The sequence below is a fragment of the Phascolarctos cinereus genome, unplaced genomic scaffold (assembly GCF_003287225.1).
Source record: "Phascolarctos cinereus isolate Bilbo 61053 unplaced genomic scaffold, phaCin_HiC Scaffold_9;HRSCAF=440, whole genome shotgun sequence".
NCBI classification, from domain to species: domain Eukaryota; kingdom Metazoa; phylum Chordata; class Mammalia; order Diprotodontia; family Phascolarctidae; genus Phascolarctos; species Phascolarctos cinereus.
This window is the reverse complement of record NW_027556402.1, coordinates 259,661,571-259,684,535: the sequence shown is the minus strand read 5'-3', so window position 1 is coordinate 259,684,535 and position 22,965 is coordinate 259,661,571.

Here is a 22,965-nt window from a genome sequence, read left to right as displayed (position 1 = left end):
TGTGGCATCATGGGAAAAGTTCTAGATAGAATCAAAAGACCTGTGTCCTAGTCTTGGCTCTTACAATAACTTGTGTGTGACCTTGGGCAGGTGGCTTCATGTCTCTGGGCCCCAGCTTCCCCATCTTTACTCGGAGGGCCTTGAATCAGATGGCCCTTCCCAGCTCCCTGTTTGGGGAGGCTTCTGGGGTGTGTGCGCCCCCAAATGGGAATTGAGTAGGCTGAGCTAAGAATGCTCCCTGTGGACATGCCCACAATCTCATTCTCTTCTGAAGATCACTCCATAGTATCCCAAGCTTGGAAACAAGGCTAGCTCTCTGATGGCAGAGGAGGCCAAGTCGAGAAAGGAGGTCTGACTTTCCTAGGTGTTCTCAGAATTGAGGCCAGTCCAGAGCTCTCCTTAGAATCCTCCAGGCCTTCCTTAAGGGAGCACAACAGAGGATTATTTTGGCAGTAGAAACACTGCACTGTCAGAGTGCAGGATTCAGTTTCTGACTTGGGCTCTCACTAGTCACATGATGTTGGACAGGTCACTTCCCATCTCCGCATCTATTTCTTCATCTGTGAAATGAGGCTTGATGACTTCCCAGGCACCTTCCATCTTTGACATCCTATGACGATGCTGACTCTCCTACCTGCCGCACCACTGAAGGGTCATCTTAGGAATGAAGACATGACCAGAGCACAGCCAGATTGCAGGGCCTGATGTGGTCCCAGCCAAACATGTCACCTCCCATCCAATGGCTAGCAGATGGAGAGGGTATGGAGAAATGTATTGTAGCACGATGAGTTACAGGGGCCCCCCACCCTGGGATTCCCTGTCCAGCTTCCCAGACCCAACCTCAGTCTCTTTGTGCAGGGAGGCAGAAATGGGAATTACTCCCTTTTTGTTTTTTTGTGTAGATAGATGTATCGTATGTACGATCCCCCTCCTACACTCTATGGGCCAGCCGCACTGGACTATTCATCGTTACCGACCTAGGACATTCTGTCTCCCTCTCTCCGCTTTTGTCCTGGCAGTGCCCTGCACCTGGAATGCCCTCCTTCCTTACCTCGGCTTTTTCCTGGATGTCCTTTCACAACTCAGCTGAAGCCGTACCTCTTATCTGAGGCCTCTTGTGGTCTCAGTTGGTGCAGCTCCCACCTACAAATCCCATTTTATTTGCTTCCTATGTACTTACCTCGATACTCATCCTGTGTAAACTCCTTGAAGGCCAGACCAGTTTCATTCTTGTCCTTAGGTCCCCAGCCCCGAGCACAGTGCCAGGTACAGTGCAGGCATTGAAGAAATGCTTGTGGGGCTGAATTGAACCAGCTCAGTGGAAAATTCTGGGCCAGTCTTTCTCGAAGGAGCCCTGTGGGGTCCGTGGCCCCACAAGTAGACAGCCGGGGAGACGTCGCCATGGTTGTGCGTTAGCTGAGGAGGGTGGTGGCTGGAAGCAGGGAGGGGTCTCTCCATCAGTCACGTGCCCTTGAACTTGGTCAGCCCAGATACCATCAGGCTCTAGGCCAGTTCGGTTCAATTCAGCGAATACCTACTAGATACCAAGTCCTTGTGCCAGCTGCTGAGGGCACCAAAGAGGTGGGCCAGGCTTACAATCAAAAGGGAGGGAGCCAACCAACTATGCTTGATGCTAGCCTGGGCACACTCCAGATAATGGGGGTCTAGACAATGGTAGGTCAACAAAGCTTTCATGGAGTAAAGGTGGGCCTTCAATAAGAGAGGCATATGGGAGCTCATCTTAGGCAGAGCGGATAAACAAAGGTGCCGGAATGGCCAAAGGCAGGGAGAAATTATCTGACCTACGGTCCAGGCGGAATTTAGAATGGCTGAAGGGGAATGGTGTGGGGGAAGACCAAATGGGTGAGTTAGAGCTAGACTATGGAAGGCTTAAGTGACAGAGGCAAGAAGTTATACTTTACTGGAGAGGCAATGGGGAGCTACCACAGTTTGGGGGTAGAGATACGACCTGAGTAAAGTGGGGCTTCAGGAAGGTAGATCAGGTAAGACTTATGGCCAGCAGGGGAGAGACCAGAGTCCAGAAAGACCATCTTTCCCCAAGACTGAGTGGGGCATCCCAGAGGTCAATCCACTGGCATGTTCTCAGACAAAGACATGTTTTGATGCCATCACAAATTCTATCATTTTCCCATTTAATTGGTTTCTGGGGCCGTCTAGACAATTCTTAGCCAAGCAATGGCTTGGCCAGCCTTTAGACAGCCCTCTCCTTTACTGATCTCATCCTGGGGTCCTATTGCTCTCTGATGACTGCCTAGACCCGGAAAGACTTTGGTTCTATAAGATTTATGGGCTTCTTCTCGCACCTAGAACTTCATGGGAGCTCGGTAAATGCCAATCCAATGAATGAATGAACAAGTGAGTGAATGAATGGAAGAGTGAATGAGTGGACTGGTAAATATGTGAATCAGTTCCTGCCATCCCCCCAGATGGAAATAACACCTGGCAGAAGTTATGGTGCATTCCTCCCAATTCCCTTGATGCAAAACTTGAAAGAAATGCACCAAGAAATGAGTGGCATCTTTTGTTGGCTCTGGTCCGATTGTGTGATCTGGGTTAGCCCAGTGCCTAGAATCCATGGAGGAGGAAAGCTTGTCCCTGAGCAATAACCAGAAAGGACCCAGGTGAGGGAGCATGAGAAAAGGATACTCAGTCATTTGAAATGGTAGAAGGAGAGAAATTATGTCCCACGTGCTCCCTGGCCTGGTTGCCTCTTTATGAGGCAGGAGGTTGCAATTAAGGAAGCCCTGGATCCTAACTAAGGCTTATGTGCCCTACGTGTGCTACCTAAAATATCCCCTTATCCTTTCCCCAACTGTTCGGGTTTTGTCCAATGGTTGATGGGCAGAGGCATATGTTTGTACATGGGGGGTGGGGGATGACTTTCAAAGCCCACCTAATTGGGAGAGCAGTGGGCCGTTTTGTTTCCCGCCTCCCTTTCCCAAGCTGACTGGTCCCGGCTGTCAGAGAAGGAATGCGTCTCATGTGTCTGTCTTACCTTTTCCCTTGGCTGGTAATTGATCGCTGCTGAACTCTGCCGGCCCAGCGTTTCTGAAGCATGCGAAAGGAGAGGTCTGTTTCCTCTCCCAGACAATGTTGGGGTCGGCCCCATCCCAAACATCTGGAAGAAGACTGCAAATTGCCGGCCCCAATCTGGATATTTGGAACAGCCCTGATAATTGGACGTTGGGGTTGTCAGCCAGATGTTGGGTGTCATGTGGACCGGCCAGCCCCCCCAGATAGTACAGAGCAGAAGCTGGGTTGCCAGGCAGACCACAGAGCATTTGCCAGTGGGCAGGCAAGTGCTCAGAGTCTTGGTACTGATGGAGGGAGGAGGGCAGCTGTAGACTCCCCTGTCCCTTGGGACCCCTGTCAGAGGCTGACTCCCAATCAGAGGGACCAAAGGCGTTGCTCTTGGCCTTAAGAGTTATTTGTGTGTAGACAAATTCAGGAATGAGTCTGAACCAAACCAAGGGAACATGGTAGTCTGACACATACAAAAGCAGATTCAGCAAGGGATAAAATTCGAATTTTTGGATGCCAGGCTGGAGGGCAGCCCAGGGGGAAGGAACAGCAAGAATAAAAGCATGGCCATGGGACGAGTAGAATGTGCTCAGAGAACAATGAGGAGCCCATCTTAGCAGAGAAAGTTGAGCATTGGGGAGCACTGGGTAATGCTAGGGGAGGATTTAGAAGCGAATGATCAGAGAGGAGTCAGGGAGCCCGATCTAGACAGGTTTCCCAAGGAGCTTTGCCAAGTAGGAGAGAGGAAATACAGGAGGAGCTATAGGATGACAGTTAATGATGACGACAGGATCAAGTAAGGATCTATTAAGAGGAGACATGAGTGAATTTGTAGGCAGCAGGGAAGGAGTCAGTAGTCAGGGATGAAAGACAGAGACTGAGACAGAGACAGACAGAGACACAGAGAGACAGACACAGACACAGAGACAGAGAGGAGAGATACAGACACAGAGAGAAAAAGACGGAAGAGATGAGAGAGAAGAGAAGAGAAGAGAAGAGAGAGAAGAGAAGAGAAGAGAAGAGAAGAGAAGAGAAGAGAAGAGAGAAGAGGAGAGGAGAAAAGAGAAGAGAAAGGGAGGGGAGGGAAATTGGAGGGGAGGAGAGAAGAGAAGGACAGAGAGACAGAGAAAGACAGCCAGGGAGAAAGATAGAGGCAGAGACAGAGACACATAGAAAGAGACACAGAAACAGAGACAAAAAGACATACACAGCCACACACACTCAAAATAAAGGGGAAGTTTTGCTAGAAAAGCCAGTAGGGGATGATATCAAGGGTTCAGGGGTACAAGTCGTGGGACTTGCCTTGATAAGAAGAGTCATGCTTGAATGTTTAGAACAGCCACTGTGGGGAATGGTATAGGGAACCAGACAGGTATAAAAGGATTGCCTTGCTGTAGCAAGAGTCCAGCCCAGATCATATGACATACATCTGAGGTGCACCTTCACGATTTTCTCCAGCTCTAATCAGCTGCACATGAACCGGGGTGAAGGCAGCAGATGGGAGTCATCATGTAAGGTTGAAGTTTCATGAGATATGATCAGTAAATAGGACAAGGAATGAGAGATTCATGATCTTGGCTTTAAAACATTGCTAAAGGATGCCTCGCTGTCAGTTGTATTGCGTAGGTATGGGGTGAGTGAGGTGGCTTTCAGATCTCTTGGAGCTCTTGAGATTCTGAGGGCCTGACTCCAGTTGTGCAGAGTGAGAGGACCATTATCTGGCCTACTATTGACCCAGCAGGGAAATCCCTTACATCCCCATGTTAGTCTGGGAATAGTGACAGTCCCTTTCCTAAGAGCCAGCAGTCTATATTAAAAATGGACATTCTGCCTGGAAAATAATGGCATTTGACAGCTGCAGGATGAAAGGGCTCGATAAAAGGAACCTTGGGGGCATCCCCCTTGACATTGCTGACCACCCTCCCTCCTGTCCCAGGCTTCTTCCCACAGTCCAGTTTCCTCAGGCTCTTCCCGCTTTCTTTCAATGTATCTGAATGGCAGGGTTTATCTGCCCTGACCCTTCCCCAGGCCTGACCCTTCTTTCATGGTCATTTCCTCCACAAAAGCCACCCCATGTAAGGTCCCTGACAGCCTTGGACTGATTGGGCCCTCACATTTCTGGCTTTTTAATGGCAGACACAGCATGGATGGGGACAACGAATTCCTGGAGTTGTTCAATAGGAGAGGTGGCTTTGTACCTTTCAGAGAGAAAGGTGGCTGGGCCATGGGGATGATACGGGGCAATCAGAGTGCAAAGGAATAAAGACACTGAATGTCAGGGCCAGGGAGGGTCTTAGAGTTCAGCCTGTCTATCCCCTTCCTGTTACAGATGGGGATACTGCGGTCTAGAGGGAAGAAAGGACTTCTCCAAGGTCACACAGGTAGGAAGTGGACAAATAGGGACCAGACCCAAGTCTTTTGGCTGCTCAAGGCACTGGTCCTTTCCCATGGCCAGATCACAGGTATCATGCAACCTAATCTCGGACTCCGCCAATGCACTCCTCCCATCGTGGTGCGTTCTTCTGCCATTTGGGCAGCATCTCCCTAAACCAGCCCCTCTGATTTCTTTGGAGGGTAAAACAACACATCCCGTCGGCCCAGCTCTCAACCTCAGAGGCATCTTCCATTCCTCCCTCCCCCTTCCTACCCCTCATCCAAACAGTTGCCGGGTCTAGCTTCCCCTTCCGTCCTTTGTGCTGGCTGTCTCCTCTGCCTGGGATGCCCTCCCTCCCTTCTCCATCAGGGATCTGCCCACGTGCTGCGTCCTAGAGGAAGTATCTCTTAACCACCACTCCCACCCGCCAACACTCACAATGGCTAGCGCACTCTCCCACCTGAGATGACCCGTGTTGTTTTGTATTTTTTTAAAATCTAAGTATCTATCGAGAAGCAAGCATTCCTTAAGCTCCTGCTATGTGCCAAGCACTGTTCTAGACTCCAAGGAATGACACAAATGAGACAGAGCCTGCCCTCAAGAAACTTACATTCTGTAAGGGAGAGACAACAGCTACATAAATAAGTCCGGGCAAAATAAACCATAGACGCATTTGCAGGGAGAGACACCGGCATTGGGGAAGGTCTCCGAGAGAACGCGACGTCTGAGATGAGTACTGGAGGACACTAGGGAGGTAGAGGTAGGGAGGGAAGGTTTTCCAGCCTGTGCCAAGGTGAGATCGTCATACCATGCGTGTGAAATCTAGCGAACAGGCCGGCTGGGCTGGGCGGCGGAATGTGGGAGGGGGCTGATGCATCAGATTGCCAAGCAGAAATCGGGGTCCGTCTTGTCTCTCCCGCTGCCGGAGCTGGGGTTTCTGGGTTTACCTCTGATGGTTAACCACACTTGTGCTCTCTTCCATCCTCTCCTCTGCTCCTCGCTGTCTCCCCATTTCCTTCGGGCAGCTCTCCATCCTCCCACTTCCTCTTTAAGGAAAACAAGAGAATAAATGGAGAGGCTGAAGCTTCTTCTATTTTGGGACTTCCACCGAAGGAGGAAGTGCTAAGATGCTGCAAGGTCATTCACCCTCGAGTCAGCGAGCAAGGAGCAAGGATGTGCCGGAAGCCTTGCGAGAAGCCTCATCTCCGGACAGACCCGTCCCTATCGTGAGGACCGAGGCAGCTCGAGCCATTTGGACAGCTGCCCACAGAGCATTACTCTGCATCCTGGCTGGAGCCTTACACTCGGACTGCCTCCTCCCCTGACCTACGGCTGACGGCAAGAGACCGACGGAGCCCCCAAGGATGGAGCAACCGCGGCATCTCTATCTGTGCCTTGGTCACGTCTCCCTCCCTGTGAGGGAGGGACTGCCTTGTTTCTGGTGCCCAGTGTGGGCACATAATGAGTACCTTCCCTGGGCTTCATAAAATTTGTGTTGAACTGAATGATCACCTGGTTTCAGGATGAGAAAAAAGGCATAGAACGTCAAGTGTCAAGGCCAGTCATTCTGCTATGGGAGAAATTGATTGGAGGCATTTCAAAAAGACAGGAGGAGGGACCTGAGAATTCGGTGGCCCCTGGCATCAGAGCTGCTGTCAATTGTTATGGATATACATATGAATGTACACATATGTGTATGTGTACAGGGTGTATGAAGGTGTGTACACATGCACACACACACACATACATATATAAGTGTATTAATGGGCATATATACAGGAAACGTAGGAAGACCTAAAGTGCAAGCACAGACGAGCTGCTTCTGCAGCACAGTTGCTGATGTATGGCGATACATTAAGCTGTTCCCATTGGCCAGTTCCCCACTGGATTTGTGTGCTCTCTGCCAGATGTGTGCCCAGGGTATGTAGTCCCTGACAGGGGTACCTGCCTTCCAATCTTGGGGCTTTCTTCATCTTAGTCTTGGGACTAGATAGAAAAACACTCTTGGGATTTTTTCCTGTAAGGAAATCCTTTTCTTAGAGCCCTGGCTAGAACGGGCATTTCTTCCCCAGGAAGAGATTCTTCTCCCCAGGTGCCAAGGCCTTTGCAATATAGCACCACAGCAGCTAAGGGGCCCCTTAGCCTCTGCTCCTTGGTCACCTAGGGCTAGGCCTTTTGCGTTGGCTTCACCCTGGCTTGGGGTTTGAATTTCCTTGTGGCTCCCTGTTTAATGGGGAGCAGCTAGGTGGTACAGTGGATAGAGTGCTGGGCCTAGAGTCAGGAAGGTCCATCTTCCTTAGTTCAAATCTGGCTTCAGACACTCACTGTTTGTGCGACCCCAGGCGAGTTGCTTCACCCTGTTTGCCTCAGTTTCCTCATCAGTAAAATGAACTGGAGGAGGAAATGGCAAACCTCTCCAGGATGTTTGCCAAGAAAACTCACAGGGAGTCAGACACGACTGAAAAATGATTGAACCACAACAAAAACCCTGCTTAATATTTGAATGTTTCAATTGTACCCAGTCAAACCCACTTCTAGAGGCTTTTTTCTAGCAAACCACCAAGAATCCTCAGGGTCTGCTTCACCTTTCCAGTTTTCTCAGTCCCCAGACTCTTTCCGTCTCTCATGCAAATGAGCAGGAGGAGAAAGGACACAGACCAGGAATGAGGCATTGTCATCTTCTGGCCAAGCTAAATTCCTTCATTCCAAAAACAGTATTCAGCACTTGGGTTAGAGTCACCAAGCTGAGCCTGGAGGTACAAAGAATGAGAAGAAACAATCCCTGCCCTCAGGGACCTTTACAGGGGAGACAAGGTATACATAAGTAGGTATAAACATACACATATGTTATATATTTATAATATATTTATGGATTAAATATATGATATATGGGGTACAGGGTGCTCAGAGAGGATGAGCAGCTGTGGTGGGAGGGCTGCCGAGCCTCCTCAGGGCTTCTCATCCACCTTTGGTGTCCACCTTCACCCAACTTCACCTGGGCCTCCACGAAGCTGTAGGATGCACTTTGGCCACACCCCTGTAAACTGTCCTGGCAAGCAGGCTAAACCAGGCTGAGGGTAACAGAGAGGTCTCAAACCCATGAGTGATTTAAGGGGTGTCTACCCGTCTACTCAGCATGTGAGGACTTCCCCTGCCCCCCTGAAATGGCAGAATGAGAACAATTGTTCCAATGGCCACGAAGATGGCTGAATCAGGAGCCGTAGAAAACGTAGAGTGTGGTCAGATATCAAAGATGCCAAGGTCATTCACTGTATCCTGGGCTGTCACCGGTGATCCTGACTTTGGTCCTGCCCCTGGGCTTCGAGGACTCTGGAAGAGAGTGAGGCCAACAACTTTGTGCAACTCTATCTCACTTAAATCCAACTTACACATGAGTCAAAAGACATCAGCCATATTTTTTGTTCACAGATGATTGTGCACTTGATGCAGCCTCTGAGGCCGAGATGCAACAGAGTAGGGATTGATTCTCCGCTGCTTTACTGATCTTGGCCTGATAATTAACACCAAGAAAACAGAGGCTCTCTACCAGCCAGCACCACACCATCCGTATGTGGAACCATCAGTTACAGCAAACAGAAGTTTTGAATGCTGTGGATAAGTTCATTTACCTTGGTAGTATACTTTCCAGGAATGTACACATTGATAATGAGGTTGACTCATGCAATGCCAGAGCTAGCTCAGTGTTTGGGAGTCTCCAAAGGAAAGTGTAGGAGAGAAGAGGTATTAGACTGCTTACCAAACTGAAGGTCTACAGGGCCATTGTACTGACCTCCTGGGTGTATGCCTGTGAAACATGGACAGCATACGAAGCTCCATGCCAGGAAACTGAACTGCTTCCATGTGACTTGTCTGGGGAAGATTCTGAAGATCACCTGGCGGGATAGGATCAGACACTGAGGTAGTTTCTCAGGGTGAGCAGCCAAGCATTCAAACTCTACTGGTGGCTGGTCACCCTCAAATGCCAAAAGTACGTTTGCCTAAAAGACTATTTTATGGAGAGCTCACACAAGGCAGGCACTCACATGGAGGTCGGAAGAAGTGATCCAGGTGGTCCAAGGAACAGATCTCTCTGAGGAACTTTGGAGTCGATTATGAGACATGAGACATTGGCATGGGACCACCCAGCATGGCCTGCCCACACCCCAGAAGGCACTGTGCTCTGTGAGCAAAGCAGAATGGTAGAAGCTCAGAAGAAATGGGAGACGAGGGAATTCAGAGCTGTCGCCACTCGAAACATTCACGTGGACTGTTTGTGCCTGCCCTGTGGCTAAGCCTTCCAAGCTGCTGTTGGGCCGATCTGCCAGTCAGACTCACTGTGCCCTAGCTCCAACATAGTGATGTCATTTAAGTCCTCTTCTAGAACAGAGGACAACATCCAATCAACAGCACACACACACACACACACACACACATGTGTGTGTATGTATATGTGCACGTATGCACATATAAGCTATAATACAAATGTACAAACACACTCCTTATATATATTTAACTACATGTACATGATATATAGTATATGTGCCTAATACACACACACACATATAACTGCACACACACACATATACTACACACACGCACACACACACACACACACAGAGTAAGTATCTGAGGTCTGATTTGAATTCAGGTCTTCCTAACTCCAGGCTGGTGCCTTCTATCCACTGTTCCACTTGCCTCTGACATATACTACCTAGGGGACAGGGGGAAATTCTGTTTGCCTTGGTGAACCTCAGTTTCCTCCTCCATAAAACGGGATTATTAACAATAATGGTGGGTTCTACGTCACAGGACTGTGACAAGGAAAATTTAAGGAGAAAACTAATACTTTTAGCTGGGGGCTTAGAGGGGATAGGTTTCAGCAGGGAGGGTTTCTTGGAGGAGGCGGCTGCTGCTCTGGATCAGTTCTAGAGCAGGACCATGACATTAAAATCTGGGAGGAACATTACTGTCATCAAGCTTCCTCCTCCCATCTCCTTCAGGCAAAGCTTTGACCAAGAAGGAGGCCATGATTCACTCTGGGTCACATGAGAGACAAAGGTGATCCTCCAACTTAGCTCTTCTGACTCCAAGCCTAGCCCTCACTCTCCTTTGAACTGAGGCCATTTCTCCTCTGACAAAATCCTGAGATTTGGTTAGAAGTGACATAAGAGACCATTAAGTCCAACCTCCCACAGTTTACTGAGGGGGAAAACTGAGGCCCAGAGCAGGGTGGGTGGGGGAAGGAGACAGTCAAGTGCTGTGGGACTCCGACTATAGACCAACTCTAAGACATAAGGAAATGCTCTGTCAATTCTCCCTTCCTCAGCTTAGTGTAGACACAGTTGCTCAGTGCTTCAGACTTAGTCACTAGCAGCCAGAGGCCAACACTGCCAGGGAGCAAGAGTGGAGGAAAACAGAGACAGCTATCTGCTTAGGGTGGATGCATAAAGTGTCAAAAGAAGAAATTAACTGGGTGCCACCATAGGGCACCCAGTTCTGGGCCCAGAGGCAAGAAGACCTGAGCTCAAATTTGACCTCAGATAAGTCCTTGCTGGGTGACCCTGAGCAAGTCACTCACTCCCATTTGCCTCAACTTTCTCAGTTGTAAGATGGGGGTAATAACAGCACTTGCCTCCTAAGATTATGGCAAGGATTAAATGAGATAATATTTGTGAAGTGCTCAGCACAGTCCCTTGCACACAGTAAGCTACCTCTACCTTGGTTTTTTTTATTCCTCCTTTAAAACTGAAGTATTTTCTGGGGTGATCCCAGGACCTGGTTTGAGATTCCTGGAAAGAGAAATCATTTGCCCTTGGCCTCTTCTCCTCCCCTAAATACCCTCAGCTCTGAATGCCATAGGTGAAGAATTCACCCTCTGAAAGTCAGTTGACCAGGGCGGCCTGGGCCGTATATATCGCCTGAGGTGGGTCTTGTCAAGTCAGACAGATCCTCTGGATGCTGAGTGGCAATCTGGTGACAGGAGGAGCTCCATGAGCCAAGGCACTTGGTACTGTTGGGAAAGTTCAGGGTCTGGGGACATGGAGCCTTCCCTTTGGTGCTGGGCTCCTACAGGTGTGGCCGCCAGACACCTTCAGAGGTTGTTTTCACAGTGGATCACTGAAGTGATGAAGACAGATCATTTTCATTCCCTCTACAATACATTCTGGTGTGCTTTACCCCTGGAAATAACAACGCCTGCCAGGGGCAAGCAAGCGTAGGATTTCCACCAATGCTGTAAGTGGATTGGCCCTCAGTGACCTCATTTAACTTCTTCCTACCTCAGTTTCCTTACCTGTACAGAGTTGTTGTGCAGATTAAATGAGATAACAATCACAAGGTCATCCTAGTATGCAAGGCCAAACGTAGGTAGGTGCTGTGTCTCACAGCAAAGCACATGCCTCCTGAGGGCAGTTATTTCACTTTGGGCTTTGTGCCTTCAGTATTAGCAGCATAGTGCCTGCTATACAAAGGGGCTCAATACATGCTTATTGATGGATTGAACTCTCCATCCCTTCCTTACCCTCCCATCTGCCTTGGACATCCCTGGGCATGGGCCACTCATCCTGACCCCATTAAACAGTCACATCCTTGAGGCAGAGACCAGATAATTTTTTTCATCTGTGCATCCTAAGCACTAAGCCCTGGGTCTGGTACACTGTAGGTGCTTAATAAATGTTTCTGGGTTGAGCTAGTTTAGCATTACTTGTCTTATTCTTCAAAACAGTGATGGAGGTCCAGTTAGACAGACAAGAAGCATTTATTAAGCACCTACTGTGTGCCAGGTACTAGGCTAAATTATGGGGCTACAAAGAAAGGTAAAGGGCAGTTCCCCACCCTCAAGGGACTTACAGTCTAATGAGAAAGAACATGCAAACAACTATGTACAAGCAAGCTATTGACAAGATCCTTTGGAGACAGGCCACAGAAGGGAGGCACCAGCACTAACAGGGGTGCAGTGTGAGGAGCGAGCTGGATTTCAGTCCCACATTTACCTGTGTGACCTTGAGCAAGTCCCTTGCCATCTCCAAGCCTCCGAGCTTGGCATTTCCTCGTCTACAAAAGGAGAGGGATGCAGTCAGTGGCCTCTGAGGTTCTTTTCTGTTTTGGAGCCATGAACCTGAGATTCTATGACATTTTCTTGGGTCATTCTTCCTCCTGTTACTGTTACCCATTCATGAGAAGTTCAGCCCTCCCCCTACCACTGTCCTTGCATGCCCAGGGGCCCTCCTCCACTCCCAGGAGAGAACGCCAGGCTCTTGGGTTTCTCAGCCCATTCCTGACACAGGTGTATTTATTCAGTGATGGACAAGAGATGATGGACTATAGCAGGCAGCTGCTGCTACAGGTTTAAGCCATGAGCCAGGATGGCAGCAGGGAAAGTGGAGAGGTGAGGACAGAGTGAAAACCATTGCACAGGTGAAAGGGTCAGACAACCTTGGCAACCAGTGACTCCCAGATCTTCCCTTCCCCTCACTCTGCACATCCCGAGGAGCTCATACGTCTGAGCTGGATAAACCCCAAGCCATGAGCATGGAGAGATAGGAGAAGAAGCAGGATATTGTCGGTCATGGGCAGCACCCTGTCCAAAGGAGCAGATTTGGAGCAAAGAAATGATGAGATCACAGCACCCAGAAGTTGATGCCACAAAGAAGTCATTGTCTGTTGAGATGCTGGTGGTGACATGGAGGTGGAAATATCTTATACTCTGCTAAAATCCTTCAAGAACCCATGAATCTTCCTGTGAGGGCACTCTCTTCACTTCCTGCCTTAGTTCCTCTCCAGCCTGGGCATCAGCTTCTGAGAAGTAGTATGAGTGGAACCTTCCTCATTGGGTTGCCAACCTTATAGGAGCTGCTCATTTTGTGAGGCTGATCTCTGGTGCTCAGTCTGTTTCCAGGCCCATCCTTGAACCCCAGCTTCATCAGACCTCCCAGGGCTTCACTGACAGAGACTTCAAGAACCCAGGGTCACCACCAAGCCAGAGTGAGGAGGCATTATGGGATTGAGCAGAAACTTAGTGGAGGGTAATATCTTATGGGCAGTGGGATCATAACCAAAACCAACAGAAACCACATGATCATCTCAATAGTTGCAGAAAAATCTTTTGACAAAATACAACACCCATCCTATTAAAAACACTAGAAAGTATAGGTATAAATGGAGTCTTCCTTAAAATAATAAATAGCATCTATCTAAAACCTTCAGCAAGCATAATATGTAATGGGGACAAACTGGAAGCATTTCCAATAAGATAGGGGGTGAAACAAGGATGTCCATTATCACCACTGTTATTCAATATTGTACTGGAAACGTTAGCTTTAGTAACAAGAGAAGAAAAAGAAATTGAAGGTATTAGAATAGGCAAAGAAGAAACAAAGCTATCACTCTTAGCAGATGACATAATGATATACTTAGAGAATCCTAGAGAATCAAGTAAAAAACTACTTGAAATAATAAACTTTAGCAAAGTTGCAGGCTATAAAATAAACCCACATAAATCATCAGCATTTCTATATATTACCAACAAAGCCCAACAGCAAGAGATAGAAAGAGAAATCCCATTTAAACTTACTGTAGACATTATAAAATATTTAGGAGTCTACCTCCCGAAACAAACCAGGAACTCTATGAACACAATTACAAAACACTTTTCACACAAATAAAATCAGATCTAAATAATTGGAAAAACATCAGTTGCTCATGGGTAGGCTGAGCTAATATAATAAAAATGACAATCCTACCTAAGCTAATTTACTTATTCAGTGCCATACCAATCAAACTACCAAAATTATTTTATAGAGTTAGAAAAATAATAACAAGATTCATTTGGAAACAAAAGGTCCAGAATATCAAAGGAACTAATGAAAAGAAATGCAGGGAAGGTGGCCTAGCAATTCCAGATCTTAAATTGTATTATAAAGCAGCAATCATCAAAACTGCTTGGTACTGGCTAAATAGAGTGGTGGATCAGTGGAATAGGTTAAATATGCAAGACACAGTAGTGACTATAGTAATCTATTATTTGATAAACCCAAAGACCCCAGCTTCTGGGATAAGAACCCACTCTTTGAAAAAAAATGCTGGGAAAACTGGAAAAGAGTATGGCAGAAACTAGGCATAGACAAATCTCACACCATATACCAAAATAAAGTCAAAATGGGTTCATGGTTAGATATAAAGGCTGATACTATAAGCAAACTGGGAGAACAAGGAATAGTTTACCTATCAGATCTATGGAGAACAGAAGAATTCATGACCAAAGGAGATAGAGATTATGAAAAGCAAAATGGATAATTTTGATTACATTAAATTGAAAAGTTTTTGCACAAACAAAATCAATGCAACTAAATTAGAAGGAAGGTAGAAAATTGGGAAAGAATTTTTACAACCAGTCTCTCTGATAAGGGCCTCATTTCTAAAATATAGAGAATTAAGACAAATTTATAAGAACAAGCCATTCCCCAATTGATAAATGGTCAAAGGATATGAACAGACAGTTCTCAGATGAAGAAATTAAAGCCATCTATAGTCATATGAAAAAATGCTCTAAATCATTATTGATTAGAGAAATGCAAATCAAAACAACTCTGAGGTACCACATCACACCTATCAGATTGGCCAACATGACAAAACAGGAAAATGATAAATGTTGGAGAAGATGTGGGAAAATTGGAACACTAATGCATTGTTGGTGGAGTTGTGAAATGATCCAACCATTTTGGAGAACAATTTGGAACTATACCCAAAAGGCTATAAAAATGTGCATACCCTTTGATCCAGCAATAGCACTTCTCAGTCTGTATCCCAAAGAGATTGTATGAATGGGAAAAGGACCCGTATGTACAAAAATGTTCACAGTAGCTCTTTTTGTGGTGGCAAAGAATTGGAAATTGAGAGGATGCCCATCAATTGGGGAATGGCTGAGCAAGTTGTGGTATATGAATGTAATGGAATACTATTGTGCTATAAGAAATGATGAACAGGCTGACTTCAGAAAAACCTGGAAGGACTTATATGGTCTGATGCTGACTGAAGTGAGCAGAACCAAAAGAACGTTGTGCACAATAACAGCCATGTTGTGCAATGACTAATATTGATAAACTTAACTCTTCTTAGCAGTACAAGGATCTAAGACATCTCCAGAGGCCTCATGATGGAAAATGCTATCCACATCCAAAGAAAGAACTATGGAAGTTGAATTGCTATTTTTTTTCTCTTCTGTTGAGTTTTGTTTCCTCTTTCTGGTGGTTCCTCCTATTGGTTTTAATTTTTACTTACAACATCACTAATGTGAAAATAAGTTTAATAAGAACGTAAATGTATAGCCCATACCAGATTGTGCGCCATCTTGGGGAGGGAGGTGGGGAGAAAGGGGGAGAAAAATTTTAAACTCAAAAGCATATGGAAGTGATTGTTGAGAAATCAAAATAAATTAATAAAATTTAAAAAAAAGAAATGTAGAATCGTAGATTGAGAGCTGGAAGGGACCTTGGATTCTAATTTTAGAAATGGAGAAACTGAGCCCTAGAGAGGTGAAGTGACTTGCTTAGGGTCACACAACTAGTAAGTGGATCAGAACTCAGGTCTTCCTGATCCCAAGTAAAGAACTCTATCCATTCTATCACATTGCCTCTCGATATAAGTCAGGAGCTTGATAGAAAGGTCTGGGCTGGATAGGGAAACTTGGGAGACAGTAAATGCTGTAGAAGTGTGGTACTCACAAAAATGAACTTCAACTTGAATCAATTCAATTCAGTTCAATAAGCAATCATTAAGCATCTACCAAATATCAGGCAAAGTGCTAGGTGCTGGGGATACAAAGACTCAAACAAAATGGTGCCTGCCCTCAGGGAGCTTACATTCTACTAAGAATGTCCAGGTAATGAGTTTAGGGAGAAGAACAGGCCAATGATGGGACTTCTCATGCATTCCTATGTAGGAGGCTTCTCATTTCTCCTTGGCATCAGGCTGGTCCTGTTGGCAGACATAGAAAAGATAGCTCAGTTTCCCATTAATGTAAATAATTCTTCTTCTCTTCTTCTTCTTCTTCTTCTTCTTCTTCTTCTTCTTCTTCTTCTTCTTCTTCTTCTTTTCTTCTTCTTCTTCTTTCTTCTTCTTTCCTGTCTCTGTCTCTGTCTCTCTGTCTCTCTCTCTCTCATTAGTTACCAAGATGTCTTCTGCAGGCACATTTTGGGATAACAATAACCAATAATCACCAAATGGAAGTCAACTCTTCCTGCTTTTCCCATGTTAGCTCCGTAAGATAGAATGGCAGGCTGGCCATGGCCACGGGAATACTTGATGGAATCTATGAGTAGGGTTTTTCATGCGACAGGTCTTGGGCTTATGGTAAAAACCCATTTCTTCCTAAGAGTAGTTCTCTTTCTGAGAGCCTAGTGGTCATTTTGGGGAACGCCTGAGAGCTGTTTGCTGTTTCATGGATTAGGAGCCATTCCCTGCTGTGCGGTGGAACTCAGAGATGAGAAGATGTGTGTTAAAGATGAATTACATTCTGCAATGAGGCTATCCCAATAGGCTTTGACTTCTGAAGCTCAGGACCACCATGGGGCTAGAGGCATTTCCCCCTTCCCAGTGTTGTCAACCTTTCCTCTGAAGAAATGTCATTAACACTGGAAGGGACTTCTGTGGAAACTGTGATTCACCCTTAGTGAGTTATGAGTCAAGCTGGGCTGTCTTTTTCAAGCCCTCAGCCCAGTGAAATGTTGTAAGAGATATTTAATTGGTTTCTATATGGACAGTTAGTCATCAAACATTAATGAAACACCTACTATGTTCCAAGCACTGTGCTAAGCCCTAGGTATACAAATTTTGCATGATTCTGGCTTGGTCAAATGGAAAGAGCACTCACTGGTCTGGGAGCCAGAAAACTTGGGTTCTAGTCCCAGCCTGGAGAAAGGCTCACTCTGGGAGCTGAGCTTTGACCTTCTCTTGGCCCAAACAAGCCCTTTGTATCACTTCCCAGTCACATGCACACCATGCTGCTGTGTTCTTCCCATTCCTTTCTAGAACCCTTTGTGGACTGGCTTGAGAATGTAAGCTCCTTGAGGGTTTGCTGGTATGTGGAGAGCCAGGGCTTAGCTTAATGTAAAAAGTGTTTAATGAATGCTCTATCTATCATCAGCCAGGATAGAGTGCTGGGACTGGATTCAGGAGGACCCGAGTTCAAATCTGTCCTCAGACACTTACTAGCCACATGACCCTAAATCAGTCACTTCACCCTGTTTGCCTCAGTTTCCTTATCTCTAAAATGAACTGGAGAAGGAAATGGCATGCCATTTCAGTATCTTGGCCAAGAAAATTTCAAATGGAATTACTGAGAGTCTGACATGACTGAATAATGACAGAACTATCTATCTACCTATCTATCTGTCTGTCTATTTATCTCTATCCATCCATCCATCTATAACTATCTATCTACCTATCAGTCTATCAGTCTATCTATCTATCTATCTATCATCTATCTATCTATCTATCTATCTATCTATCTATCTATCCATCAGTCTATCAGTCTAGCTATCATCTATCCATCTATCTATCTCTATCCATCTATATCTATCCATCTATCTGTATCTATTCATCTATCTCTATCCATCTATCTATGTCTATCTACCTATCAGTCTACCTATCAGTCTATCTATCTATCTATCTATCTATCTATCTATCTATCTATCTATCTATCTATCTATCATCTGTCTGTCTGTCTGTCTAATCTATATATCTACTTTCCAGTTAGCTAGCTATCTAGGTAGTTATCATTAACAATCCATTGATCCATCCACCTCCTGAGGCTGCCCGTTTCGTGTCTGGTCGGCTCTCATTCACATAAGGGCCAGCTCTGCCTTTCTGATCTCTAACCGCCCTCACCCCGTAGAACACTGCTCCTGATTTTCCCCTCTGGGTCCAAGCAGAACAAGACTGTTCTCTCTTCCATATGGCCACTCTTGTATACTTCAAGGCAATTCTCCTTTGTCTCTTCCTAACCAGTCCCAGATAACTTTTTTTTTGTCTGCCATGTCATACTTGACTCACACTGGGTTTGGGGTTGATTTAAGGGTTTCCTATGATCCCTTCTTGTTCCCAAATCCTGTTGGGCTCTGAAGGGCATAAATGATATGTGGTGGGTGAGTCCAAAGAAGGGGATGATTCCCTGTGGCCTGGAATACCTAGAGGCTGCTTCCTAGGTGAGCTGGAGCATAAGCAGAGCCTCCAAGGTTATATTCCAACAATGTCCCAACAGTCAGAGCTCTGGCTTGCTCAGCGCAGGCTGGAGGCTAGAGGCAGAGGCTGGACACCTGTTTGTTGCAGAGGGGATGCCCAGATGTTTGGTCAGACCCATGGTGGATGAGTTTGTCCCTGAGGACAAAATCTGATTCCAGCTCTGAGATTCCATAACAGTCAAGGGATGGGGAGAACTTAGGTGAGTGGACAAGAGGGAAGAAGGGGCATCAGTATGAGGAGGTGGGGGTGGGCAGAGTTTACCAGGGAAGGAAGACATGGGCTCGAGTCCCCACTTTGGCCACTTCCTGTCTGTGTTCCTGGCAAGACAATCCCTCAATAAACACTTATTAAATGCCTACTATGTGCCCGGCACTATATCATGTGCTGGGTCTCTTCACCTTTCTGAGGCTCAGTTTCCTCACATGTAAAACCGGCATAATGTCCCTTGGGTACCTACCTTACAGAGCTGTTGTAAATCTCTCATGAGACAACATGAGGAGAGGCTTCTGCCTTTCTGAAGGGGCCAGAGCCCTACTGGTCTCTCTTCCCTTTCCCCTTTCTGAGCTCTCCCCTATTTGCTGGATTTTCACCTCCTGGATGCTCAGGACCAGCCCTGGCCCTGGACTCTTTTCCAGCCACGCCGCATGGCTAAGCCGTGAAAGTACTCTCTTGGGCAGAATTCTGAGTTCCGAAAAGGCTGTGGTTCTCTTTAGGGAGCAGGGCCCTGGGAGGGAAGGATTTCTCTTTCAAACTTGGAGGTCCAGGGCCTCCCCGAGCCGCCAATTATCTTTCCTCTGGAAGAAAGTTCTAAGAAGGAGAAACACGCCCACGAACATTTGAGAACACATATGATCTCAATCATCGGCATGTTGAACGCCAACCACAAGGAACATTTTTGGATAGCCAACAAACACCTAGATGCTTCCGCAGCACTGAACACCAATGCACTTCACACAACCAGAACCGCAGAAGCTCTGAGCTGGAGGGGGTGTCAGGGACCTTGAGTCCCGTTCCATCATCTTACAGAATGGGAAACTTCCCCGCAGACGGGAAAAGATTGGCCTGAGGCCACATGCCAGTCAATGGGAGAGCAGCAGCTGAAAGCTCCAATGTTCTGACTCTCCATTGCGTGTTCTTCCCACTCCAGGAAGTCTTCCTGCCCACTGAAGCTGATTGACCAAACTGGAAAGTCAGAATGTCCAGGCAAAAGTTGGGGGGTACTTCTGGGGATCCCAGGCAGGAAGGGAATGCCAAAAGGTCTTAGATATTGGTTGTATTAGCATACCTGCTCTCTAAAAAACCCTGTAAGCTTCAGGGGTGGGGGGCATGAGGACACCCAAGAGATTGACATACATGATAAAATCAGACCCAAGATTTTTAGTGGGGCAGGCCTACACAGGCCACTGGCCCATTGACTCAGAGCTGAAAGGGATTGTGTATGTGCTGTGTGCTCTGGAATTGCTCTCTCCAGTCTCCATCCTCACTGGAAGGCTGGGTCACCAGAGCTCAGGTCCTAGGGCCCCCGGGTGGCCAGAGGGTACATAGCGAGTACTGTAGCTCATGGGTGCCTGCTCGTAAATGTCTCCATTGGTTATGAGTTGATATCAATTAATGTGTCAGACTTAATTAACTTTTACAAATAGGCATTTTCATCATTGTTGTCATAACTAACATTTCTGTGGTGCTTCCTATGTGCCAGGCACCGTGCTAGAGCCATTACAGTTATTCTTCTCCCTGTGGAGAGAGTAGAGAAGACTGTATCAGTTTGGAATCTAGACGTTCACTTGGCAGGTGGGCTCAGTGGGGGCAGCAGCTCTAGCCAAGCCCCTGAAAGGGAATCAACTGGGGGCAGAAGAGCCTGTGGCCCTCCTTGATCAAGAGGATGGTTCAAAGGGGCAGAGGATTTGGACTTATCATCAGCTTCCTAGCAGCAACCCCAGATAGCATATCATCTGGGCTCCAGACCCAGGACAGACCAGATCCCCAGAGGAAAAGGCAGCCTCCCTCCACCCAGTCCAAGGGCAGCTTCACAAAGGCCCCACCAGAGGGAGGAAAGCTTTGCCAGCAAAAGGATGTGCAAGAGCTAAGAGTCTACACTTGAGCCACACAAGAGCTTGGAATCAAATGCTCAAACCCACTTTTCCCCAAGGACACACTTAGTGACGAGTGTGTCACAGATGTTTGGGGCAGCATTTTGGTTTTTTGTTCAGTCATTTTCAGTCATGTCCAACTCTCCATGACCCCATTTGGGGTTTTCTTGGCAGAGATCCTCAAGCGGTTTGCCGCTTCCCTCTCCAGATCATTTTACAGATGAGGAAACTGAGGCACACGGGGTGAAGCGACTTGCCCAGGGTCACACAATCAATAAGTATCTGAGGCTGGATTTGAGCCCATGTTTTCCTGACCTTAGGCCTGAATCTCTATTCACTACACCACCTGGCTGTCCATGTGAAATGCTGGGCATTTTGTACCAACTGTTCTTACCTTCCCACCATTGTAAATACTCCTGACTAAAAGTGAATTAAATACTGCTGGCCCATTCATATAGACTGACAATCATTGGAGGAAGTGTATGAGTAGGACTTCGTGTTATCCTTAGTTACCCCCTAGAACTCTGAGAAGGGGATAGAAGTCAGTTGGACTGGACACCTGGCCTTCTGTTAGGAGAGAGGAGCTTTAGCGCCTGTACTGGGCATTTATCCCATCATTTATCAAGCTCTTCTATGTGAGAAACTTCCTCCTCCCTCCTTTCTGGAGAAATGAGAGCCCTACTCCGGACTCAATTTAATGAAAGTTTATTATGTGTCTACTCTGTGCTGGGCAACAGATAGAGAAAAACAAGGCAATCCCTGCCTTCAGGGAGTTTCCATTCTACTAGGGAGAAATAGCCTGGTCACAAATAAGCAGATAAGTTGTATTGTAGCTGCAATCTTGATTCCCCCAACACCTGGAGCCCTGGAGTACTTGGAGACCTTGTTTGGAGAGGAAGGAGCTGAGGGTCACAGAGTCCCAGCATACTCCAGCTGGGACTGGTATTAAGGTCATCTGCTCCCACTCACTCCTTGTGTGGAAGAGGAAAGGGAGACCTAGAAAGGTGAAATACCTTGTCTGGGGCCATGCCCAGCTAGGCAGCCTCCAAACCCATCACCAGCACCCTGCTTTCCTCCCAGGCTGGGGTTCTTCCAGGATGTAGGCTTGGGTGAGGACCAAAAGGATGAGCAGAGCAGAGTTTCCCTGGGGACACCATTTCCTCGATTTTACCATGCTTCTCCTAAGTTGTACTCCCATCACAGGAGAAGAAGTGGAATTGGAAAGCAACCAACCCACAAGGGTCAGTGTGTTCCTTCTGACTCTTCCACAGCAACTCAGCTCATTCACTATCTCTGAGAATCTCTGAGTGGGAAGGTTCCTGAAAGCCATTGATTCAAACCCACCCCTGAACAGGATTCCCTCCTTGACAATGAAGCCTTTATCCAAAGCACTCCAGGAGGACCATTCCCCTTCTGGGAAGCTGTTCCTCTTCGGAAGTTTTTCCTTCCTCCCTAATTCTCCAAAGAATCTACAGTCTTCACTGATGTGGGTTGCAGCCCATCCATCTCTGCCTGCCTTAAGGGACGCTTGCCCATGTCCCCCCATTAGGTTGTCCCAGTGAGTCCATCTTGACTTTTCCATCTTTGCTTTGCGTGCTATTCTATCTGGGGGTGAGAACTGGGAGTTGATCTCTGAAGCCATCTCCTACTCTGATGTTCTAGCATCCCATGACTCTTCTTCTATCAAAGAGAATAATTTTTAGCCAGGAAAGGGCAGAATAGAATTGACTTAGAGGAAGTTGAAACCCAAGGTGATTATTAGAGCTATCCCAAAAGAACGGGCTCTTTGGTAAGTGATAATGGGGTGTGGCTGCTCTTTGCTGGAGGCCTTTAGACAAAGACTTGTTTGGTGGACAGGATTCCTATTGGAGCTTGAAGCAGTCTCTGGACCACATGCATCAGAGCTCCTTTTCAGCTCACGACTCCTAAGACCAGAGGGTCATGTGACCCAGCATCCAACCTCAAGGACAGTCACTGAACCATCAGCAATCTACATCTCTTTACATGGATATGTATGTATATAGTATAGAGATATCTGTATCTCTATAGATAGATAAATGGATAGACATATATATGTGTAGAGTATATGTGCAATACATATCTACATATACATATCAGAAAAGTATAAGGTTCTTATTCTTTTTTTTGGCAATTGGGGTTAAGTGACTTGCCCAGAGTCACACAGCTAGTAAGTGTCAAGTGTTTGGTCTGAGGCTGGAT